We start from the raw sequence: 24067 nt of genomic DNA on the forward strand, positions 1-24067 counted from the left end.
CCTATCTTTTGACGGAATACGGTGTTGTGCGCTGTGTATTCCTATAGAGAGGGGCAGGGGTGATCAGCACTCATCCCCTGCTCCTCTCCTCGGCGCCGATGTATACCCGCCGTACTACGGTACAGTGGGCAAACATCGTGTGAATGTAGCCTTAGCTTGTGAACTAAATTGTGAATTTATATGCAGTGTTTGGTAATACAGGACACCACCCCTTTTGTGTGTTAACTAAATAATATATATATATATCATTTGCACAGCTCTCAGCATTTATTACCTTGTATATTTCTACATTAACTAAATCTGTTTTTCGCCTTTTTATTAGCATACTCTTTCGTGATTCAGCCTTACAACTACCTATCACTTACCTTGTGCCTTTGACACTCGGTTTGTACCTTAATAACCCTTATGGCTCAATTTTTGATACACTGTTTTATTTACGCATGCGCATTGATATGAAGCGAATGAGTTGTACTATAAGTGTGTGACGAGCCACTGCGTGGCCGTCACCCCATCTGCGCATGCGCTATACTCCGTAGGGAATGGCTTTTAGACAGCGTTGTTGCTGTTAATTCCGGTCACGCACATGGTTGTTAGACTTCCGGTATTTGGAACGCACGCTGCACTCCTGAACCGCATTTCGCGGCTGTTCCGTGTGGGATGCTGGGGGTAGGTGCACTATAAATTGCTCACAATCTATGTACTTCACTACCCTTGAGGCGAAACGCGTGGGGATCTTCCTAGTCCCCGGTGCCCAGGTTTAATATCCATGTCACACAGGTAATTATGGATTCAATTGTTAACTTTTTGCACAGTAACTTTATTTGTATCACACTTGTGGATCTGATACATACTATCTCATGCGTTGTTTATTACTGTTGCACTTTATTTATAGTTACTATGTACCATATTTCAGGCACTGGGTCTATTGGTTTGTTTCATGCACTGATAGTGCTTTTAAATGTTTTTAAATGTGTGTTTTGAAACTTATCAACAATAAAATTTCATGATGATATATCATGGACATCCCTGTTTATTTGTATAGTCTAAGCCATTTATTTGGATGTCAATAAGTTGTTATTTTTGGACCCTAATCTATATATTTAAAATAAATAATTTAATGCATCTCAAGAAAGTTGCATCTGTAGGCATAGTCAGTTGGTACATAGTTGTGAAGGACAGACATAGTTGTTAGCCAGCTAAATAGTTCAGTATGGAGATGTGCTGCATGACATTGAAGACACCAGGGAAGCAGTCATAGCTGAGAAGAGTTATCATGATATTTTGTGTCTGGCGGTGATGAATAATCACTAGACTTAAAGAGGTACCATGATTTACCATACTATAGGGGGCTCTATAAAGTGGTGGAGTGATTTTATTCTTTAGATAGAAGATTTTTGTTTTTGATGGTACAAACCTGCCTTTTTTCATTGATCCCCATGATTTGTGTGTGCACTTTTGCATGAAACCACATACCCGTATTTTTCGGACTATAAGACGCTTCTTACTATAGGACGCACCCCAGATTTAGGCTTCCAAAAAAAGGAAAAATATATTTTATGCCAATTAAAATATCCCTGTTGGTCGCACTAAAGCACAGCACACACAGACATACATTTAAACACTCAGCTCTGCATCATCTTTCCACATACACACTCATCTCTGCATCATCCATCCACATACACACACAGCTCTGCATCATCCATCCACATACACACACAGCTCTGCATCATCCATCCACATACACACACAGCTCTGCATCATCCATCCACATACACACACAGCTCACCTATACACACAAACACACACAGATCACCTATACACACACACACAGCTCACCTATACACACACACACAGCTCACCTATACACACTCACTCAGCTCACCTCTACACACACACACACACTTCCCCCATTCCTCTTCTTCTCACCCTGTCCCAGCGCAGCATGACAGTATGAGACCTGCGGTGATGTAAGAAGCATGTGATCAGTCACATGATTCTGACATCACCGCAGGTCCTGTACCAGTAGGACCTCGGGGAGAGGTGAGAGTGGTACGGAGGCTCCTCTCTGGGAGATTGGGTGCAGCTCTGTATCAGGGCATCACCCGATCTCCCTTACAGCGGTCAGGAGGGTCTGGCAGTGCTGGATCCTCCTGACCTTCGGACTATAAGACGCAGGGACTTTTTAGCAAGATTTTTTCTTGCTAAAAAGTGCGTCTTATAGTCCAGAAAATACGGTAGTTAGGACAGGAAATTAATAATGATGACTACCGGAAATAACACAAAATTTCAGTGAGCAGCAATCGCCTACATCTACAACTGTTGGACTATCTTAGAATATTAATAAGCATCATTTAAGGAAATAGACATTTCAGACCAATACATTTTTATGTCAAGACACCTTGTCACCTGTACCATGACACATTAGCAAAATTTAATTAGTCTTTTTATTTTCTCATCATAATTAGCTAGCTAAAATAATTTTCAGGTCATATTAATAACCTAATTTAAAATATATTACCTCTCATGAGATGTTTCTCAGTCTTTCATAAGAGTGGGTTATATTTTCCCTGATGGATATAGATATTTTGATTTAAGCAGTTATCTATGTATAGACATCAATTGTACAGTAAAAAATGTTAGTAATAATTTTAGGATTTTTAGTCATCAAGTTTAACCAATTAGTTAAATTACAAGTGGTATGTTTCTTATTGCTTGAAGCAACCATTCAGTAAAGGACAGTATTTTTTATTTAATTGAATATGACCCTCACATGTAAATTAGATGGTTGTAGCAATGAAATGTCCACCTCCCGCATGCAGTAAATCTTTGGCCCCAGTCATATTATACAAGAGAAAACTGAGGCAAGGATACAAATTGTTTGTCCTAAACACTGTCACCACAGCCACATATTTGGCCCTCTGTGCACTAGAAAGATGAATCTATATCAAGTAAGAGTTCTGGTAGATATGAGCTACCACAGTTTATGGCATATGTAACAGTAAGTGGCTTTTACTATGGAAAATCTTACCCTCTCTCCGGAGCTCAAGACAACAAGATTATCAAATACCTATCTTTTACTGCCACTAAGGGCTCCATCACATTGGCATTGGTGTTTAGCTTCGGTTGCGCATCCATTGCTTTTTGTCTCCCTTGTATCTGTTTTTCTTTCATTTTGTCTTCATGTCTGCAAAAAAAACCTGGAGGTTTAACATTGGTTTGAAAACATCACATCTGGTTTTTCAGTCCCATCAGTGAAAAAAATTTATGTTTCATCAGTTTGTTTGCGGACCCATAGAATTCTATTGCCTTCCCTGATCCGTATCACTGAAAAAAATAACACGTTTCATAATTTTTTCCACGCATAACAGATCATTGAAAATACAAGCCAATGTGAAAACACCCATAAAAATGAATGGCTTTGTGAGGCATCCATGGAAATCACTGAGCTACGGAATGAAAAAAAAAAAGACTTTGGGGGTCGTTTACTAAGGGCCCGTATCGCGTTTTTACGGCGGGTTACCCGAATATTTCCGATTTGCGGCGATTTTCCCTGAATTGCCCGGGGTTTTTGGCGCACGCGATCGAAATCGGGGGGCATTGCGGAAGAAAAATCTGACGGATTCGGAGAAAACGCTGCATAAAAAAAAAAGGGTCCCTGACACGTGCTTACCTGCACCCAGCAACGGATCGTGGACCTCGACGGACTTCAATACAGCAGAGACACCTGGTGGACGTCGGAGGAACTGCCTTAGTGAATCACCGGAAGACCCGAATCCACCGCAGAGAACGCGCCGCTGGATCGCGAATAGACCGAGTAAGTAAATCTGCCCCAATGTGAAAAAGCCCCAAAGAGAAGAGAAGCTTAATATTACCCACAGACCTTTAGCAGATTATAGAGTACCAAAAAAGCAAATAGTAATTGCTGTACATAAACCACTAGGTTAGAAAACTTTCACTCGATAAGTAGTTCTAGCTAAATAATAAAAAAGGGCAATAGTAAGACTTTTAGAAGCCAAAATTTTAGCCAAGAAATAGTAAAAATTTTAGAAAGCCAGTGTGAATTATTATCTCTACCACTAAGTAGCAAAAGGCTTAGTTAATATAATGAAAAAGAACTGAGTAAAATAATATCTGTGCCGCTCATCTTGCTGCTGCTAGAGTTTTAGTTTTTTGGTGCATTTGTTCCTGATTATTGCCCACTATCTTGCTGTTGTATAGGGATAAACAAATATTTGTCTCCATAAAGTTTGCATTTCAGTTGCACATCAGTTGTTTGTCATTGTACTGTTCATGTAAAGATGCACTGCCCCTACAAGGTTTTCCTCAATTGTTGGTGAAAGCTGATGGGTCCTGAATCCAACAGGAAATCTACCAATTCAGAAGTTTCCTAGATTCCCTTCCCTCCTGCACATCACCCTGTTTGGTTTCTTCCTTTGAGCTAGTCATGGAAGAAGTGTCCAACCTCATTTTCTCTACTCTCCACCCTACCTGCAGCAGTGACCGTATGCCCTTGTACAGTTCTTTTCCCCAGCAGTCTTTTGTCACCTAACTAAAATTTTTAACCTCTCTCTTTCTGCTGGTTGTTTTCCCTCCTCTTTTGAACATGCTGTTGTGACCCAATACTCAAAAGACACCCTCCCTATACCCATCCAACACTTTTAACTCCCTCTTTGACCCCTTACAATGTGTTTTCCACTTTATGCACTAACCCAAAACTGCTCTTTTTAAATAACTCCCCAATGATCTCTCATTACAAAAATCCAGAAGTGAATATCTCTTTTCATTCTTTTGAATCTCTTAGCAGCGTTTGATACTGTGGCCCACCAGTTCCTTCTCAGAAACCTTCACTCCATTGACCCGAAGGATGCTGTGTACTCTTGGTTTTCTTCCTATTTCTTAAAAATATTAATATTATTTTCTTCATTCATTCAAACTTCCTACTTATGCTCCAGGACTTCTCCAGAGGTGCATCAATTCTCTGGAATACCCCACCTCAGACTAATAAGCATCAAAGTAGCAAATGTGCCCTAAAATCCTGAAAGGCAAATCAAATAATAACTTATGCCTCATGAAAAAGATGTCCCGATGTTCTGTGCTATGCTACTTATGTATCACTTTTTTTGCTTAATTTATCGACTTTTCAGGCGCAAATCCGCACCTGGTCCAGGGGATTTTTTTTCATGGACCCTATTTTAACATGTAAATTGGAATTATTTCACATGCTTTAAATGTTTAACATTTTGCACAGTAACCTGTTTTTTGAAAATTCAGAAATTTTCGCATTTACAAAAAGTCTCAAAATTTGCCTGCCAGGATAAGAAAAACTGAACATGTATCACAAGTAAAAAGACATGATCATACATAAGGCGCAAAAAAGAGCCGCCAAATGTCTCAAAAATTCACCACAGAGAAACAAAACTATTTGTCCCCCATTGTGTCACACTGTGCCCTCACATACAGAAAATTATAATGTGCCCCCTGCATATATCAAAAGTACAGGCAGTCCCCGGGTTACATACAAGATAGAGTCTGTAGGTTTGTTCTTAAGTTGAATTTGTATGTAAGTCGGAAATGTATATTTTATCATTGTAACCCCAGCCAAATTTTTTTTGGTCTCTGTGACAATTGGATTTAAAAAACGTTGGATTGTCATATGAACCAGGATTAACAATAAATCTTCATTGTAGACATCAGTGATAACTGTTATAGCTGTTTATTGTAGCCTAAGGCTAAAGTACAGTAAATTGCCAACATCCAGAGGTCTGCTTGTAACTAGGGGTAGTATGCAAGTCAGGTGTTCTAAAGTAGGGGATCGCCTGTACACTGTGTCCCCCCTGAAAACATGTCTTGAACATTTGAAGCTCCATATCTTAGCATATAGTCTCACACTAAAAGCTGTAGGGGTATCTGAATTTTATAGACTTTAGATGTGTTATACATAAATTTGACTTTCAACTACTTAACCAGTTCACGTCCGCTGCATGGAGAGGGCTCACGGTCTGAGCCCTCTCCATAGCCGGTAAGTCTTTGCTGCATATTGCAGCTCCGTACACCAAAGTATAAAAAAGTTATTAGTGCCAGAATTTGGCAAAATCAAAAAAATAATTTTTGTACAGGTTTTAATTTTTGTAAATATATGAAAACATTATAAAACCTATACAAACCCTTAATCGTACCGACCCAAAGAATAAAGTAGACATGTCATTTGGGGCGCTCAGTGAAAGACGTAATATCCAAGCTCACAAGAAAATGGCACAAATGCGTTTTTTCACCATTTTCACTGCATTCGGAATTTTTTTCCTGCTTCCGAGTACATGGCATGTAATATTTAATACCATCACTATGAAGTGCAATTTGTTTAGGAGAAAACAAGCTGTCACACAGCTCTTTACGTGTAAAAATAAAAAAGTTATAGATTTTTGAAGGTGGGGAGTGAAAAATGGACATGATAAAACAGGAAAGGGCCCGGTCCTTAACCGGTTAACATATGCTTAGTTTAGCTGATTATTGTCATGTAACTGCATTGTCAGACTGTGGTGCAGACGGCCCATCAAACAAAATGATGCATCTTCACTTATTTTTGCCGGTAAGGCTGGGTTCACCTGCTGCTTTTGAATGTATTTAGAAATGCAGTTTTTCCCAGTTGCAGATGCTTGCTATTGGGAAGGAGAACAATGTGTTTTGCATTATTTACATACACTACATATGGAGCTCATTGCCAATTGCAAGCATTTCTGTGTAAACACATATGTTATTAGGAGACACTCCTCTGTGCTGCGATTGAATCGAAGTGCAGCATGTGAACACAGCCTAAAGTGTATTTTCTTCTTGTGCCACTCCATAAGGGAAGACTATAATATACATTATGTATACACATCAGAGACAACATGTATACAGATTGCACTGGTACAGCATTTAGACAGGTGAGCAAATTCTGCTAAGTTTGTAAAAAAAAAAGCAAGTTACTCAGGGGGAGGCGCATCTCCTGCCGCACATGGAGGCAGATGTGTAAACCGCTGGTAAACAGTGGCAAGTAGCAAACAGTACAATGATGGGGAACTCACCCAGATCTTTCCGAAGAAGTGAGGAACAAAGGGGCAGATTTATCAAGCAGTCTGAAAGTCAGAATATTTCCAGTTGCCCATGGCAACCAATCACAGCTCAGCTTTCATTTCACCAGTGCTCATGAATATTTTAAAGGGGAGCTGTGATTGGTTGCCATGGGCAATTGGAAATATTCTGACTTTCAGACTGCTGGTTAAATCTGCCCCAAAGTGACCATGGTGAAAAGCTGCAGAAAGAAGAGCCCACTGAAGCTTGCTAAGTTCTTCGAAGAGGCCAAGCTCCCCAATATTTCGCTGTGGCATCTGCGGTAGCAACAAAGCAAGGTAACAGCTTTCCAGCTTCTGAAATCATGCAGTTGCCTGCTACCCCAGATTATGTATCTAGAAAGGCAGCAATCACCATGGACTCCATGAACCAACTGCTGGCTGAATTACAAGCCAACATTACACAACATTACTAAAGTATTGCACCCCACTATCCAGGCCCTCAAATCAATATGAATTCTCTGGTACTCATATATATGTTGTGGATGTTGTGGAAGTTACATCCACCATGCAAAAAGAATTGGCAGCCTTAAGGGCAAAATTAGTGGACATAGAGGACTGTTCAAGCAGGAACAATCTTCACTTATGGGGTATCCCTGAAGCAGTTAAGCCAGAGGAGCTTGTGGAACTTCTCACTGATTTTTTCACTTGGCTCCTTTTGAAGGCTTCTCAGGTGGGTCTTACAATTGATAAGGTTTCCAAAGGCAAAGCACCTACCCTCAACAGCACCAAGGGATGTAATTGCCAGCATCCACTTTTTTCACAATGACCTTTCTCCCCCCACCTGACCTTCCTCCAAGATTCACAGGCATTTCTGTGTACACAGATCTATCAGCGGCCACATTGGCAAAAAGGAGAGCATTCTCAGGCTGCAACAGCATACATGTTTATAACATTCTGTATTGCTGGGGACTCCCAGTAAAGTTTATAATATCGGTCACAGAAGATGGTGCACAACAACAAAAAGCGCACCATGTAAGGATTATTGTTTGCCCACTGGGGTTGTACAGTTATTAAACACAGATGTTGGGACGCCTATATGGTGACCAGATCCCAATATGGCAGACTATTCTACAATTTTTAAATGTTGTTTACTTTTGTTCTCCCCTGTTCTGATCTTATCGATCAATGTGAAGACTCTCAACTCCCCCGGCCGGGAGTGGGTCGGCCTTGGGCGTTACTGCCCCTGTGCCGGAGCACTCGCTGCTGCCAATGACTTCACATGTGAAATTTATATACCAGGCAGGGCCTGGGGTAGAAAAAATGCTGCACAGCACCCTTCCCGAAGTCTCCTGATTTATTGCGCTGCAAAAATGTAGCGGTGGGACTATCATACAATAAATATCCCCCTATGTGTCTACAGAAAACCAGGTTGAACCAGCCAGGCTGCCCAAGGTTAACAAACAATATGTTCCCCCATATACACTCACCGGCCACTTTATTAGGTACACCATGCTAGTAACGGGTTGGACCCCCTTTTGCCTTCAGAACTGCCTCAATTCTTCGTGGCATAGATTCAACAAGGTGCTGGAAGCATTCCTCAGAGATTTTGGTCCATATTGACATGATGGCATCACACAGTTGCCGCAGATTTGTCGGCTGCACATCCATGATGCGAATCTCCCGTTCCACCACATCCCAAAGATGCTCTATTGGATTGAGATCTGGTGACTGTGGAGGCCATTTGAGTACAGTGAACTCATTGTCATGTTCAAGAAACCAGTCTGAGATGATTCCAGCTTCATGACATGGCGCATTATCCTGCTGAAAGTAGCCATCAGATGTTGGGTACATTGTGGTCATAAAGGGATGGACATGGTCAGCAACAATACTCAGGTAGGCTGTGGCGTTGCAACAATGCTCAATTGGTACCAAGGGGCCCAAAGAGTGCCAAGAAAATATTCCCCACACCATAACACAACCACCACCAGCCTGAACCGTTGATACAAGGCAGGATGGATCCATGCTTTCATGTTGTTGATGCCAAATTCTGACCCTACCATCCGAATGTCGCAGCAGAAATCGAGACTCATCAGACCAGGCAACGTTTTTCCAATCTTCTACTGTCCAATTTCGATGAGTTTGTGCAAATTGTAACCTCAGTTTCCTGTTCTTAGCTGAAAGGAGTGGCACCCGGTGTGGTCTTCTGCTGCTGTAGCCCATCTGCCTCAAAGTTCGACACACTGTGCGTTCAGAAATGCTTCTTCCTACCTTTGTTGTAACGGGTGGCGATTTAAGTCACTGTTGCCTTTCTATCAGCTCGAACCAGACTGCCCATTCTCCTCTGACCTCTGGCATCAACAAGGCATTTCTTCCCACAGAACTGCCGCTCACTGGATGTTTTTTCTTTTACGGACCATTCTCTGTAAACCCTAGAGATGGTTGTGCATGAAAATCCCAGTAGATCAGCAGTTTCTGAAATACTCAGACCAGCCCTTCTGGCACCAACAACCATGCCACGTTCAAAGGCACTCAAATCACCTTTCTTCCCCATACTGATGCTCGGTTTGAACTGCAGGAGATTGTCTTGACCATGTCTACATGCCTAAATGAGTCATGTGATTGGCTGATTAGCAATTAAGTGTTAACGAGCAGTTGGACAGGTGTAAGAATAAAGTGGCCGGTGAGTGTATATTCTTACATATACATTGCAGTGGTCATAGCCAGTCGCTCTGTAGAAGCTCTGATCTGGTGGGATTAAATCATGATTCAAGCATGTTTTAAAAGATGGCTAATCTCAGTCTCTTCTATTTGTTCCCAATGTTGGTTCATACAGAAACAACTCTACGTCATTGTCATTGAACCATTTCTTTGCCAATTTATGCTTTAGGTCGTGGGCCACCATTCCAAACTTGTAGAATGTTGTAGAATGCATGGATGTCTTATTACGAAGCAGAAGTAGAAGTCATCTCTACTACTATGTTTGTGTTGCAAGAACTGGTACACTTTGCCATGACTCGTTGACTCGTATATTGACTTGATATTGTTGAACATCCAACTGTATGTATTATTTTATATACAGTATTGTAGGCCCCAATAGGCCATACAAAGTTGAGGCATTGATGAATTACATGGCAAACAGTGCTTCAACTTTCATCAAATTCTCTTCACCATGCTCAACCTCTATTGTGCAGAGCCCTCCACCTCACCCTCCTCATTGACCATGTAGACTACACTGCTGCATTAATCAATTTTCTTTAGCCTATCATAAATTTTAGGATGTGCAACATCAGCCAAGGCTTTTCAAATAGTGCTCTTTTGGGGGACTCAATCATCCAAATATTACTTGAATAAGCACCACGTAGTAAGTGTTGCTTATTGTTGTAACATTATGCTGAGAACTTCTTTATTTTGTAATCAGTATTGTTATATATTTAGTATTTTTTATTAAAAAAATATACACATGAAACAACATTTTTTTATAAGCTGTATTTTCTTTATTCTTCTTTCTTTAATTAGCTAAAATTTTTATATAAAATCATGAAACCAATTCTGATTTATTTAGAAATATATGAAGCATGTAACCTTATTCTGCGATGAAGTTTTGGAAAATTGCAACTGCTGACGCCTAGGGATTTATAACCCTTATTGTTAAGGTTGATGATAAAAAGAGTTGCCGAGACGAATGTTTAACCAGACATCATGAGAAGTCTATGATCCTCAGGTGTGACACTTGGGGCTCCATTGAAATGAGATGCACAGTCATGCTCTCTCTCAGATGCCAGGTTAAAGATTTGCTTGGGGGCAGTCAATAACAGAGACTAAAGAATGTCTGCTCTTTTCCCGCTTCCAAGTAGTAGCACTTAAGTCCCAGCCCCATACTTGAATCACTGCACTATCTCCACTTCATCAAAACCAGGGAGTTTAGTCTTTGATTATTGTTGTGACTCACAATGTCAGAGAACTACTTACCCTGTGATTTCTACTTTAATCACAGATCCACTGTCACCAGAGCTGCGAAACAGTTCAAATTGTAATTATAGGAAGCCCATCTGCTAGAAACCACAAATCAGGCTTTACCATATGCTTTTAAAGGTGAACTAATGCCATGATGTAATAACTGTATTTTTCTGCAGATTGAAACCGTTGTCTCTGAAGTTAACACACTGGATAAAAGCTCTCTGAACCCTGACCTGTCTTAGCTTTTTTATCCTTGTGATCTCATATTAACCTGTGAGCTTGTGCAGCTGTTCTCCAGGTATTATTGTGGGCAACAGTATATTTGCTGCTGAAAATATCATTTAAGCATTTGGTTTAATGTGTCACAGCAGAAGTATTGAAACAGCAAAATCGATATTACAGAGTATCAAGAACATGGGTTATCTTGCAATAATTGGCATTTAGGTATACTTTTAATAGTTATAAGAACAATTTGGACTTTTGCTATTACTTTAACCCCTTAACGACCTGACCCTTTTTTATTTTTACATGTAAAGAGCTCTGTGATGGCTTGTTTTCTGTGTAACAAATTGCACTTCATAGTTACTGTGAAAAAATGCATTTGCGCCATTTTCTTGGGGGCTTGGATTTTACGCCCTTCACTGTGCGCCCCAAATGACATGTCTACTTTATTCTTTGGGTTGGTGCGTACATGGGGATACCAAATTTGTATAGGTTTTATAATGTTTTCATACATATACAAAAATTTTGAGCCCTCTCCAAGCACCCGCAGCTGACGCATGAGATTCTATTATGGGGTTAACGTTTTGCTATTCTTACTACTTTATCATGTTACAGATTTGACCATACAAAGCTGCAGACAGTGTTAGGTAGCATTTCCTGTACATCTGTGTAACCATCTTGGTGTGTGTTGTTAGAATTAGTTTGACTGTGAAAAATGCATTTATATTCCATAATTGTAGCTGGGCTTATGTCCAGTGCTGTGCATTACAATGTTAAGTCATTGAGGGCCTCTATTTGTTCATACCTCTGGCATGGCCTAATATTATACAACAGGTAGCTCAGGGGGCTGCCATTGGCCCTGAGTGCGGAGTGTAAAGCGTGGACTATACACTTCATATAACTTTTTAATTATGATTTCTACCACTAGTTGCATGTTCCATGTTCCCCCATGTGATGAAAGCTGTCAGGGTAGTCACTATAGTATGCACGATAAAAAAAAATGGAGATCCACGGAGCGCTCTTGTGTCGATGGAATCCCCTGATTATCAATATAAGGTGTCCAAAGAAATTATCTGGTTCTTCTTTTATTTCTGCAAGTGATGTTCACAATCATCTAAAACATATTAAATCAATAAAAATTCCTGCAGATATAAAATCTTAGGGCTATCCGTTTCATGGATAGAATTGCCTCATTTTGGAGCCATTAACAGATAAAAGGTATACATCTTTCCCTTTGTTAGGTTGTGTTTGTTAAAGGGTGGATTGGCGTCAAAAAATGAGTGGAGGAGAAGGAGGTGCATCCTTACTGTGTGTGACGTTATCGTTTTGTTATGTGTTGATGTTAGTATTCATTCATAATTAGTAGGAAACCTTTTGTTTAAGCTGAAAGAATAGTAATCGGATTCTAAGGTAATTTTTAGGGGATAGCTTGGAAAATTATTGTTATTGTCTCTGTATTTCTGATTTATTTAGGGGTTTGTATTAAATTTGTTCAAAATATATGCTTAGTATGGTTAAGGAGGTATTATGGTGCTTGTTAATTTCTTTTAGGAAAAACATATTCATCTATGTATTATTTGAGGATTATTTGTTTTCCAGTGTTTGGGTGTACAGGTTAGGTTCTCTTGTACATATACTGTATACAGGCAGTCCCCGGGTTACATACAAGATAGGGTCTGGAGGTTTGTTCTTAAGTTGAATTTGTATGTAAGTCGAAACTGTATATTTTATAATGGAAGTTCTAGACAATTTTTTTTCTTTTGCCCCAGTGACAATTGGAGTTTCAAAATTTTTGGTGTAATTGGACCAAGAATTATCAATAAAGCTTCATTACAGGCATCTTACAGCTGATCATTGCAGTCCGGGACTATAGTAAAGCATCCAGAGAGCTTCACCAGAGGTCACAGTGGGCAGAGGGGTCCGTCTGTAACTATGGGTTGTCTGTAAGTCGGGTGTCCTTAAGTAGGGGACCGCCTGTATAGTTAATTCTTTTCTTGTCTCAACCATCGGTATTTGATATATCTCCATCTTGTGGCAAAGGGTGTTCTAACAAGTGAAACTCGACTTGACGTTTTACCCTTTGAGCGGGTTTTAGTTCTATCTTCTGCAGGCTAGTCACCATATACATTCTATATGTACAACATGCAGTGGATGAACATGTAGGAATCTCACTGGATTTGCTGCTAGATTACTGAATGAGAGAACACAATGGGGCAGATTTATCAGGTGTCTGAAAGGTGTCAGACACTTGATAAATCTGCTCCAATGTATAATGGGAAATGTGGATATAGTGAATTTGACTCAGGTTTAAGACAAATACAGGAAGAGGTTAGTTTCTGCCTACATCACTGTTGAGATTTTTGTCAAACACTATCACAACAGAAAATGACAATTTTGGAAATAAAAGAGAGAGGTGTGTTTGTTTTTAATGGGAGAATCACATACATCAATTTGGTAAAATCTTCATAACTTCAGAGCTATGCTCTAAGACAATGATGTTGCTGATGATATCTACTATTTAGAAATCTAGTGCAAGAGGCAAGGTGTGCTGGTTGTTCCCCTGCATTCCTAAACTAAACAGCTTATCACCAGCTTTCCCCTTTAGCTGTTTCTATATGAAACTCTCTGGTTTGTAACAAACACTTTCTGCTGCATAGAAGGACATAATTTATTACTACATAGAAGGTTGGATGTCTAGCAATGGGAAGGTTCATTGTGCTGGATCTTATTTGTTAATAATACCAAAAGTGACCCTTGTGTACAACAGTATTACAGTAAATGTGATTGATAGCTGTCTCATATCAGCAATAGAAATATGAATTATAATTTGAGTATCTAACCACATCAAGTGTTTACAACAAAGAGATTCCCTATTGCTGTAAAAGTAAGTCAAGAGGAAAGTCAAGATGTATTTCTACATCCTGCCAACGTGTGTCCAAGGAGAGATGGGATAGGGGCGATTAAGGCCAAAAAATTGTCTGGCATTCCTTCTAAATGTGTCTAGTTACTGATCTCTGCATAGGAATGAGTAGCAAGACTGCATAATGGCTTACACTAGCAAATCCATGTCTAATTGCATGATCAGGAGTATTTTCTCTCCTGACCTGAATGATCTTCTAACTTGATTTCCGGACCAAAAAAAAGTTGAACTGATGCCTTTCTTTAAAGGAGAATGGGGAGCTGCGAAACAAGATATTGGATATATGGTTCCCCATTTATTTGCAACAAGTTATACATGCATGTGCAGATGAAGAAAAAGTATGGTTGAATAACAAATTATATTCCATAATATTATTCTCTTTTTTTCTTCAAGACTTTACACTTATCCAACATATTGAAAATTTTCCATGTAGACAGAGCACAGAAGTGTGACGATAAGAAACTGAAAAATAAGATGCTTATCTTTGAGCAAGCAAGCATTAGAAACACTGTGTGTCACAGAACTGGAGCTATTATAAATCACAATGGATCCAGCAGTCAAGAAACACAATACATACTGGAACTGCGAAGAAGAAATGGAAAATGTTTGAGGCCAAAGGTATTTACAGTCCTTTATGGACATAAAGTTGTACAAAAAGTCTGAAAGGAAAAGTATTGATGTTTTTGAATATAAGTGCTTGCAAAGACATTCAAGACAAGGAAAACAAACAAAGGATTCTTTGAAAAGATCAAGTCTAACCACCTTTTCAGTACTAGTGACCAGACCGATAGGTATTTTTTTTACACTTGAGTCAAATTTTCTTTACTAGTGAAATTTATCTAAATTGGTTGCAAAACTGATTTAGATACAGTTGCAAACTATTTGCATTCTTCCACTGCTGAGCTAGATGATTTAAATACATAGAATAATGACAACTTAACCCTTTAAGGACCAGGCCTCTTTCGTTTTCTGAGTTTCCATTTTTCAATCCCTGTCTTTAAAAAAAAAAACATTACTTTTTTTATTTTTTCATTTACAGGCTTGTTATCTGTGTAACAAATTATTCTTTATAGTTACAGCATTTCATATGTCATGCTGGCTACTGGGAAGCTATAAAAAAATTCCAAAGGCATGAAAATGTAAAAAAACACATCTGCACTCAGTGTCAGCACCAATTATGGATGTCAGTGGTGAGTGTGGGCTGAAGTGCAGTAAACAGCCCGTCAACGCTCTTCATTCATATTTAATGACATTACGATGTACATTTACGTCAAAAAGTTTTAAGAGGTAAAATTTCACTGGCAAAAATAACATGCACTGTCACCCTGAACAGTTCAGTCCGGGCCGTCACGTTTATGGAAACCGAAGAAAAATACATCGGTTTTCACATATTTAAATACCTAGTAACTTGTAGATATTTCAGCACCATCACTCTGAACAGCTCCGGACCATCCCGTTTATAGAAGTTAAAGCAGTGCGTTCAGCGCACACCAAAGCCAGCAGATGGCAATTCTACACAGCGATCCCCTCCACCCACTGCGTCTGGGCAGGAGGTACAATGAAGCCGACAGCTCCTCAGATCGTCCCCCTACAGCGCCTGCACCAAAAGAAAGGAAGTGCCCATCTCTCCTCCCACTAACCATTTAAATACCCTGGAGCTGAGAGTAAATGTTGCATGTCCAAGCCGGCAAAAGCGCTCCAGCTCCCAAAAGGGTGAGTCAACCATTTAATGAAATACTCATTTCATCTTTTATTACCAGGGAACTTCAGGGAATTGAATGACTCTAGCTCAGTCCATATGAGCTTATAACTTAATCACCATTAACTTAGACCTCTTTATTCATTCATTCATTCATTCATTCATTTATTCATTCATCATTAAAGGACACCTGTCATCAGGTCTCTGCCACTAGTCCTGTCACCTCTACCTGTTGGAGCAGCTCACAAGGATCCATCACAGCCTTTATCTAGTTATTTCATACATTAATCATTGTAAAATCATCTATTTTTTATCATGTAAATGAGGCTGGTCACATGGTCAGAGGCAGTGATGTCACTCCTGTTCCCCCTCCCCTCTCCTCCCCTGCTCATGTCTGTGTGTAATGTATAGTAAAGCATGGCTAGTGTGTGTGCTGCTCTGCTGACATGCTGCATCCTCCTAATACACATGTGTGATACACAGACATCAGCTACACATGAATCTGTGGTAACATGGCTGCCTGGAGCTGCTGTATCTCTCCTAAACACACACACACATGGACACACAGGCTGCAGGGGGCGCGGCCACCAGCACCAGGAAGCACATCATTATACAGCCTCACACCATTATACAGGCTGTCAGTCAAGCACTGGGGGTATGGCTGTGCCTCCCACTCATGAATAGAGTGGACAGCTTGAATATGCTAATGCTTCATTGGACATTTCACAGGTCATTTGCATACAGCTTTAGGACCTCATTGCTTAGGATTACAGGCATGTAGAGGGACAATAAAGGGATAGAGGTAATGCTCTCTAATGGCAGTTTATGAAAATATATTTAGTTTAGGGAGGTTATTTTGCATGACGGGTTCTCTTTAAATTATTCATCATATATATATATATATATATATATTTTTTTTTATAACCCTGCTAATTAATCTATTTGTTTATTGGCTTGCAAACTTAATATATCAATTACTAATAAGATTATAAATACCAGTTATTGCTTCCATCTAGTGTCCAATAGAGGCAATTAACCCTATGTTTGCCAATTTTTTTTTTTTAATTTTGTGTGAACCCTAATAATAATAATAATAATAATTATATGGAGTTTTATACTATGTTCTTTGATCTGATGAAGGAGGTAGTCCAACTCCGAAACATGTCATCAAAATCAATAAAATAAGCAACAAAATAACTGTGTGGAACTTCCTTACCATCCACACCATTCACTATCACTTGGCACCATTTCCGATTAATACTTTCTGGCAATATCCAAATAACATACAAAAGCTCATTCAACAGGTTCTACTAACAGCTGCAATCTCTGGTGGCCATGATAATGATTATTGTTACTTGCAGTTTATAACAATAACTTATGGACGCCACCATATTGGTGCCAAAGGCCATCCCTTTGAATGTAATAAAGGGTTGTCAATCTATTTCTATGACTGCCAGAAGCTTCTAAATGGCTCCAAGTTTTTCATCCTTCAAGATCAGTTCAATTCCATCCTACAGGATATGTCATAAATACTTGATAGATGCACCTTTGAGAACTGAAAAATAAAAAAGTAATGGCTACTATAATCAAATAAAACAATACATCCATAAAATTCACCTAGCAAAGGAGATTACTGTTTTGTAAGAATCATGAAGAGCTGTGGAGAACAAGGACTAGACCTATGTGAAATAGGTAGATCAGGAATGCAGTTCATCTGAAGGAAGAAGAGTCTCATAATATGATGCAAATACAGTTAGGGCCAGAAATATTTGGACAGTGACACAATTTTCGCGAGTTGGGCTCTGCATGCCACCACATTGGATTTTAAATGAAACCTCTACAACAGAATTCAAGTGCAGATTGTAACATTTAATTTGAAGGGTTGAACAAAAATATCTGATAGAAAATGTAGGAATTGTACACATTTCTTTACAAACACTCCACATTTTAGGAGCTCAAAAGTAATTGGACAAATAAACATAACCCAAACGAAATATTTTTATTTTCAATATTTTGTTGCAAATCCTTTGGAGGCAATCACTGCCTTAAGTCTGGAACCCATGGACATCACCAAACGCTGGGTTTCCTCCTTCTTAATGCTTTGCCAGGCCTTTACAGCCGCAGCCTTCAGGTCTTGCTTGTTTGTGGGTCTTTCCGTCTTAAGTCTGGATTTGAGCAAGTGAAATGCATGCTCAATTGGGTTAAGATCTGGTGATTGACTTGGCCATTGCAGAATGTTCCACTTTTTTGCACTCATGAACTCCTGGGTAGCTTTGGCTGTATGCTTGGGGTCATTGTCCATCTGTACTATGAAGCGCCGTCCGATCAACTTTGCAGCATTTGGCTGAATCTGGGCTGAAAGTATATCCCGGTACACTTCAGAATTCATCCGGCTACTCTTGTCTGCTGTTATGTCATCAATAAACACAAGTGACCCAGTGCCATTGAAAGCCATGCATGCCCATGCCATCACGTTGCCTCCACCATGTTTTACAGAGGATGTGGTGTGCCTTGGATCATGTGCCGTTCCCTTTCTTCTCCAAACTTTTTTCTTCCCACCATTCTGGTACAGGTTGATCTTTGTCTCATCTGTCCAAAGAATACTTTTCCAGAACTGAGCTGGCTTCTTGAGGTGTTTTTTGGCAAATTTAACTCTGGCCTGTCTATTTTTGGAATTGATGAATGGTTTGCATCTAGATGTGAACCCTTTGTATTTACTTTCATGGAGTCTTCTCTTTACTGCTGACTTAGAGACAGATACACCTACTTCACTGAGAGTGTTCTGGACTTAAGTTGATGTTTTGAGCGGGTTCTTCTTCACCAAAGAAAGTATGCGGCGATCATCCACCACTGTTGTCATCCGTGGACGCCCAGGCCTTTTTGAGTTCTCAAGCTCACCAGTCAATTCCTTTTTTCTCAGAATGTACCCGACTGTTGATTTTGCTACTCCAAGCATGTCTGCTCTCTGATGGATTTTTTTCTTTTTTTCAGCCTCAGGATGTTCTGCTTCACCTCAATTGAGAGTTCCTTTGACCGCATGTTGTCTGGTCACAGAAACAGCTTCCAAATGCAAAACCACACACCTGGAATCAACCCCAGACCTTTTAACTACTTCATTGATTACAGGTTAACGAGGGAGACGCCTTCAGAGCTAATTGCAGCCCTTAGAGTCCATTGTCCAATTACTTTTGGTCCCTTGAAAAAGAGGAGGCTATGCATTACAGAGCTATGATTCCTAAACCCTTTCTCCGATTTGGATGTGGAAACTCTCATATTGCAGCTGGGAGTGTGCACTTTCAGCCCATATTATATATAAAAATGTATTTCTGAACATGTTTTTGTAAACAGCTAAAATAACAAAACTTGTGTCACTGTCCAAATATTTCTGGCCCTAACTGTATGAGTGCCCAGGTAAGTCCTAAGCCCAGAAACTAGGAGTCTCCTTGTGGGGCAAAACCTGGCTGTGAAAATTGAGGGTTATGGTGTCAGATGTTGAGACAAAGATAAACAATTCTGCAATCTTTCCTAGAGTTGCAGAAACCATTGAAAAAGCCATGTTAACTGGTTAGCGACCAGTATTCATGGCGGGCGGCGGGTCCCGCTGCAAGGAGAGGGCTCACGGGCTGAGCCCTCTCCATAGCCAGTAAGTCTTTGCTGAATATTGCGATCGCTGCTGGCAAAGCAGCCGGCAGCTTCAAAAAGATGGCGGCGCATGGGCATCTCCATCTTGCCTAGGATCGTCGCTCCCCATGACATCATCCATCGCCATGACAGCCTCGGGTCTTCCAAGCCACGTCCGAAAATGCCCGCTCTATCAAAATATAATAACGGGTTTTCACTGCGTTTAACCCTGTAACGGAAAATAGCGCCCAAAGTTGAAAATGGCACTTTTTTGCCATTTTGAATAATATAAAAAAAATCTATAAAAAGTGATCAAAAGGACGAACAGTCCTAAAAATGTTATAATTGAAAATATTATCAAATGTCGCAAAAAATTATACCACCCACAGCTCCGTACAACAAAGTGTAAAAAAGTTATTAGCGCCAGAAGATGGCAAAAGCAAAAAATATATATTTGTACAGGAGGTTTTAGTTTTTGTAAATGTATGAAAACATTATAAAACCTATACAAATTTGGTATCCCTGTAATCGTACTAACCCAAAGAATAAAGTAGAAATGTCATTTGGGGCGAACAGTGAAAGTTGTAATATCCAAGCCCACAAGAAAACGGTGCAAGTACGTTTTTTCACCATTTTCACTGCATTTGGAATTTTTTTCCCGCTTCCCTGTACATGGCATGGAATATTCAATACTATGAAGTGCAATTTGATACGCAGAAAACAAGCCGACACAGCTCTTTACGTGTAAAAATAAAAAAGTTATAGATTTTTGAAGGTGGGGAGTGAAAAATGGAAATGAAAAAACAGGAAAGGGCCCGGTTAATATAGGTTGTATATTACATCAATAGGTCAGAAAAACCTACCAACCCCTTTGGCATATTATATTAAACCTAGATACTCCAATCCACCAAGCAATTCAGAGAATTTTTTTGTGACACATGGTATTTCATGTTGAGACAAAAGACGAGAGTGTGGAGCAGCACCTTGTAATAAATGTCGGGTGCAGGTCTTCAAAGAGGTCAGACTAAAACCACAGCGATCTTCAATAAGAAACAATGAAACAGTGAAAAAACTCAAGTTTCTTTATTCTACCATTAAAAAGCAATGTTTCGCCTTCTCAGTGAAGACATTATCAAGCCTTCAAATCTGCCTCTAATTGTGTTATATCCTCCTCTGACAGAGATGGTAGACCATGAGTAGCAATATATGCTTTCATTTTAGCCAACCTGTCGCTGTCCGATGATCCTGCAAATTTAGGTTGTATATTGTACAGCGAGGAGTAATATTTCTGGAACTCTGCTAGGATTTGCTGAGTTGTGTGGAGTTTTCTGCCTTCGCTGGAGTTAAGGGATGTAATATATGAGGTTCTGGGGTGTAGCGCACGGGACAACCACCGGCCACACTTAACAGCATGTTCATATTATTCCCGGTATAACTTTTCCCTCGCACAGAAGGATCGCTTGTCTAGTAGGCTAAGCAGTTCCTGGCGTGTATTTGAAATTTCTACCTGGGTAGAGTTAGAGTTCTTTTTATTGCGCGCTTCAAGCTCAGATAAATGTGTTAGAAGAGCAGAAATTTTAGCTGAGTTTGAAACGTGAGCCATGGGACATAAAGACCACTCTAATCTCACATTTTAAGCCTTCCCATGATGTGGGGGAAATCAAAGGGGCTTCCTTATAGTCTTGCAAATATCTAGTCGGGTGGTGCTTGACCTCCTCTACACATCATTTAACAGATTTTATTTGAGCCACCAAGTCAATGGTTTATGGAGAGTGGGGAATAGTGAGAGGGTAAGGAACACTGACTATATAATCGACCCTATATTTGCTTTGGTGGCCAATTCCAGAAATGGATGGCTGATGAATATCATATGTATTCTGGTATACGACTTATGAGCCGCAGAGTAGAAAAAGTAATCCCTCATATGGGGGTTAAGAATTATCCAAGAGTCCACTAAGAGTCATTTCCCGGAGTTCTTTACTGAGTCTACGCACTGCTGCCAATGAAAGGAACGACTTACCAGAGGAAGTGTCCACCCGCCAATCCCAGGCCTAATTGAAAGGCCTAAATGCAAGGCCTCCAGTGCAAAGGCTACTTGACCTGAATTAGTAAAATACATGTAAGGGTGCATTTACACACAAATTTGCGGCGGCATATACATTTGTGACATCGTTCCACGCTGTACACCGGGAAAAGATAGATCACGCTCTATTTTTTTTCCCAGTGTGAGGCCGTGCATGCTGTTTCCTATGGAGGGGTCATCTCCCCCTCCTCTCCAGCATACAGTGGTATGCCCGCCCAGTGGGCATACCACCGTGTGAATACACCCTTAACTACATTATGACATTATCTCCATTTTTACAAATAAATAGCGTCCCTCAGGATCAATAAGAGATTCCTTTACTGTTGGAGAGAAGGAATAATGAAATCCAACGAAGACCCCCCTGGAGCGGCCGTCAAAACCTGGGGAATGATGCCAGGTAGTATAATAACGTTCTCTGAAGTGTGGAGCTTTGTTCTGCTCAAAGTGAGTCTCCTGTAACATAACGATCTTGCCATGGTTCTTATGTAGAAAGTGGAGTATCTGACCTAGTTTTCTGGGGATACTAAATTCCTTCACATTCCTGCTCTCGTAATCTGTTCTTTCATTTGAAAAAGTGAACTCTGCAGACTACGTCTCTGCGACGCTGGTTGTGTGCTGGTTTAGGGCCCAATGTGCAGGGAATCCTGTCCAGCTCAATTGGAGGTAGCCCTGGGTCAACCACTAAATGAGCGAACTACAGTTGAGCTAGTCTAACTCCTTGGCCTCCACCCATTCAGGCAGATCCCTAATACGAATATTGTTCCATTGATGACGGTTTTCTAGGTCTTCCTGGGCTGAGAAAATGTCCTGTATGGACAGAGAATGGGCCTGTATCACCCTGAGAGTGTCCCACATAACGGTCTCCACATCAGCAATTCTATGGCCCAATTGTATCACCTCCTGTTTCCTCCACCTCCTTCTTATAAGAAGCCTCCAGATGACTCACCAGAACCTCCAGGTCTTTTGTGGAATTTTTATTAATGTGTGTAACACCCCTTCAGGCCTACCTCTGCAGGAAGGGTGTATGGTGACTTCAAACTCAATATGGCGCAGTGCCTCCACCCGAATCTTGCTTGAAGCGCTCTAGGTAAGCAGGAGGGCTTTCCTCTTCTGCCAGCGGTTGACTCGGGAAACCCCTGCCTAAGCTTAACACACACTCACAATAGGTAAGGGTAAAACAACTTGTGAGGGAAGGAATTAGGGATGAGCCAGGAATAAACAGGAATAAAATATTTACAGAGGCAGATTTTCTACTAAAATGTACTGCTAGTGGCAATAAAGGGTAACTGCACTCCCCAGGCCTGGCTGGGATAAGGGTGCAGGGGGGTCCCTGTAAATAATGAGCTCTGTGAGCAACAGAGGGGATAAATCAGAACACAACACAAATGACACCTGTCACTATCACACACTCTGCAGGTGACAACACACTCTCTCTACCTGCACAGGATTACACTATTATGCTGCAGCTATGCATATTACACAGTCCAATCGTTGGGGCCCTGTTGCCGCGGACAATGGCGCGCTTTCTGTAACGTTGGTGCACTTAATACTTTCAGTACTCTTGGAAATTATTTTCCTGCAAACTCCTTACTAACAATAAAGTCTACTCACAACTCTGAGTAACTGCACCCAGGCTTCTGCTTGTAGCTGGGACCAGGCACCTGGATGGTAATGGGGGGGGGAGGCAGGAACCTCCTGTGTGGTGGATGTAGAGACCTCCTGGGGATCAGACTGTGGTGCAAAGGTGGAGCTTCTCCAGCAGGTCCTCTTCTCCTCTGGGGCTGAGCTGCTGGGCTGTTTCTAGTCCTCTGCTGTGTCACTCTCAGTGCAGGACTCTCTACACTCTGCCATGTGCTGTCAGTCCTCTCTGCTGCACATGCGGTCTCTCTCCCTTCTCTTCCCCACAATCCCTTGTTTTTCCCATCAGCCCTTTCTCCAGCAACTCCTCCTATCAGTGTCAGTGGCACAGAGCAGCAGTGATTTCTGGGAGATGTAGTCCAGTCTGCTCCTGAGGAGTAGGTGCTGGTAGCTGCTGGTCTTAACCCCTGCTGCCCAGCAATTACATTGTCCTGTTCACATGTTGTACTCTTAGCAGGGGTTACATGTGTTAATTTTTTTCATTTTAAAACATTTTTATTAGCTTTTTTTAAAAACTCGTTAAAAAGCCCCATCCTCTGATTGCTTGTTCATTATACCATGCAATACATCAGCATTGCAGGGCATTATCACTGTCAGCCTATGCCTATGCATAGGCTGACACAATGCTTGTAAGAATGCTGCAGGGGGCCGAACATGGGGGATGATTAGCCGAGCTGGCATTGGGACAGTACCATAGATGTAAGGTGTGGAATGCTATTTAACAGATTTGAATTAGTATAAACTTTTTTCTATTTAAGTCTGTGCTCAAATAAACAGCTTCTCATAAAGCTTCATGTGGTAAGTTTGTACACACTCTTATTCATAATTCTCTGTAATGCCACAAAAGACATATTGTATTAATTTATTTTGTCAGT

General features: G+C 40.5%; 1 long non-coding RNA gene across 1 annotated transcript in view; it reads right to left on the minus strand.

Annotated features, from left to right (window-relative positions):
- Positions 1-3152, minus strand: part of LOC140116639 (uncharacterized) — a 182650-nt gene extending 179498 nt beyond the window's left edge. The window contains exon 1 of the long non-coding RNA XR_011852876.1: positions 3029-3152. This is a non-coding gene — a long non-coding RNA (uncharacterized lncRNA). The remainder of the gene's footprint in view (positions 1-3028) is intronic.
- Positions 3153-24067: the final 20915 nt, after the last annotated feature.

Source organism: Engystomops pustulosus, chromosome 2 (genome assembly GCF_040894005.1).
Source record: "Engystomops pustulosus chromosome 2, aEngPut4.maternal, whole genome shotgun sequence".
Classification (NCBI taxonomy): Eukaryota; Metazoa; Chordata; class Amphibia; order Anura; family Leptodactylidae; genus Engystomops; species Engystomops pustulosus.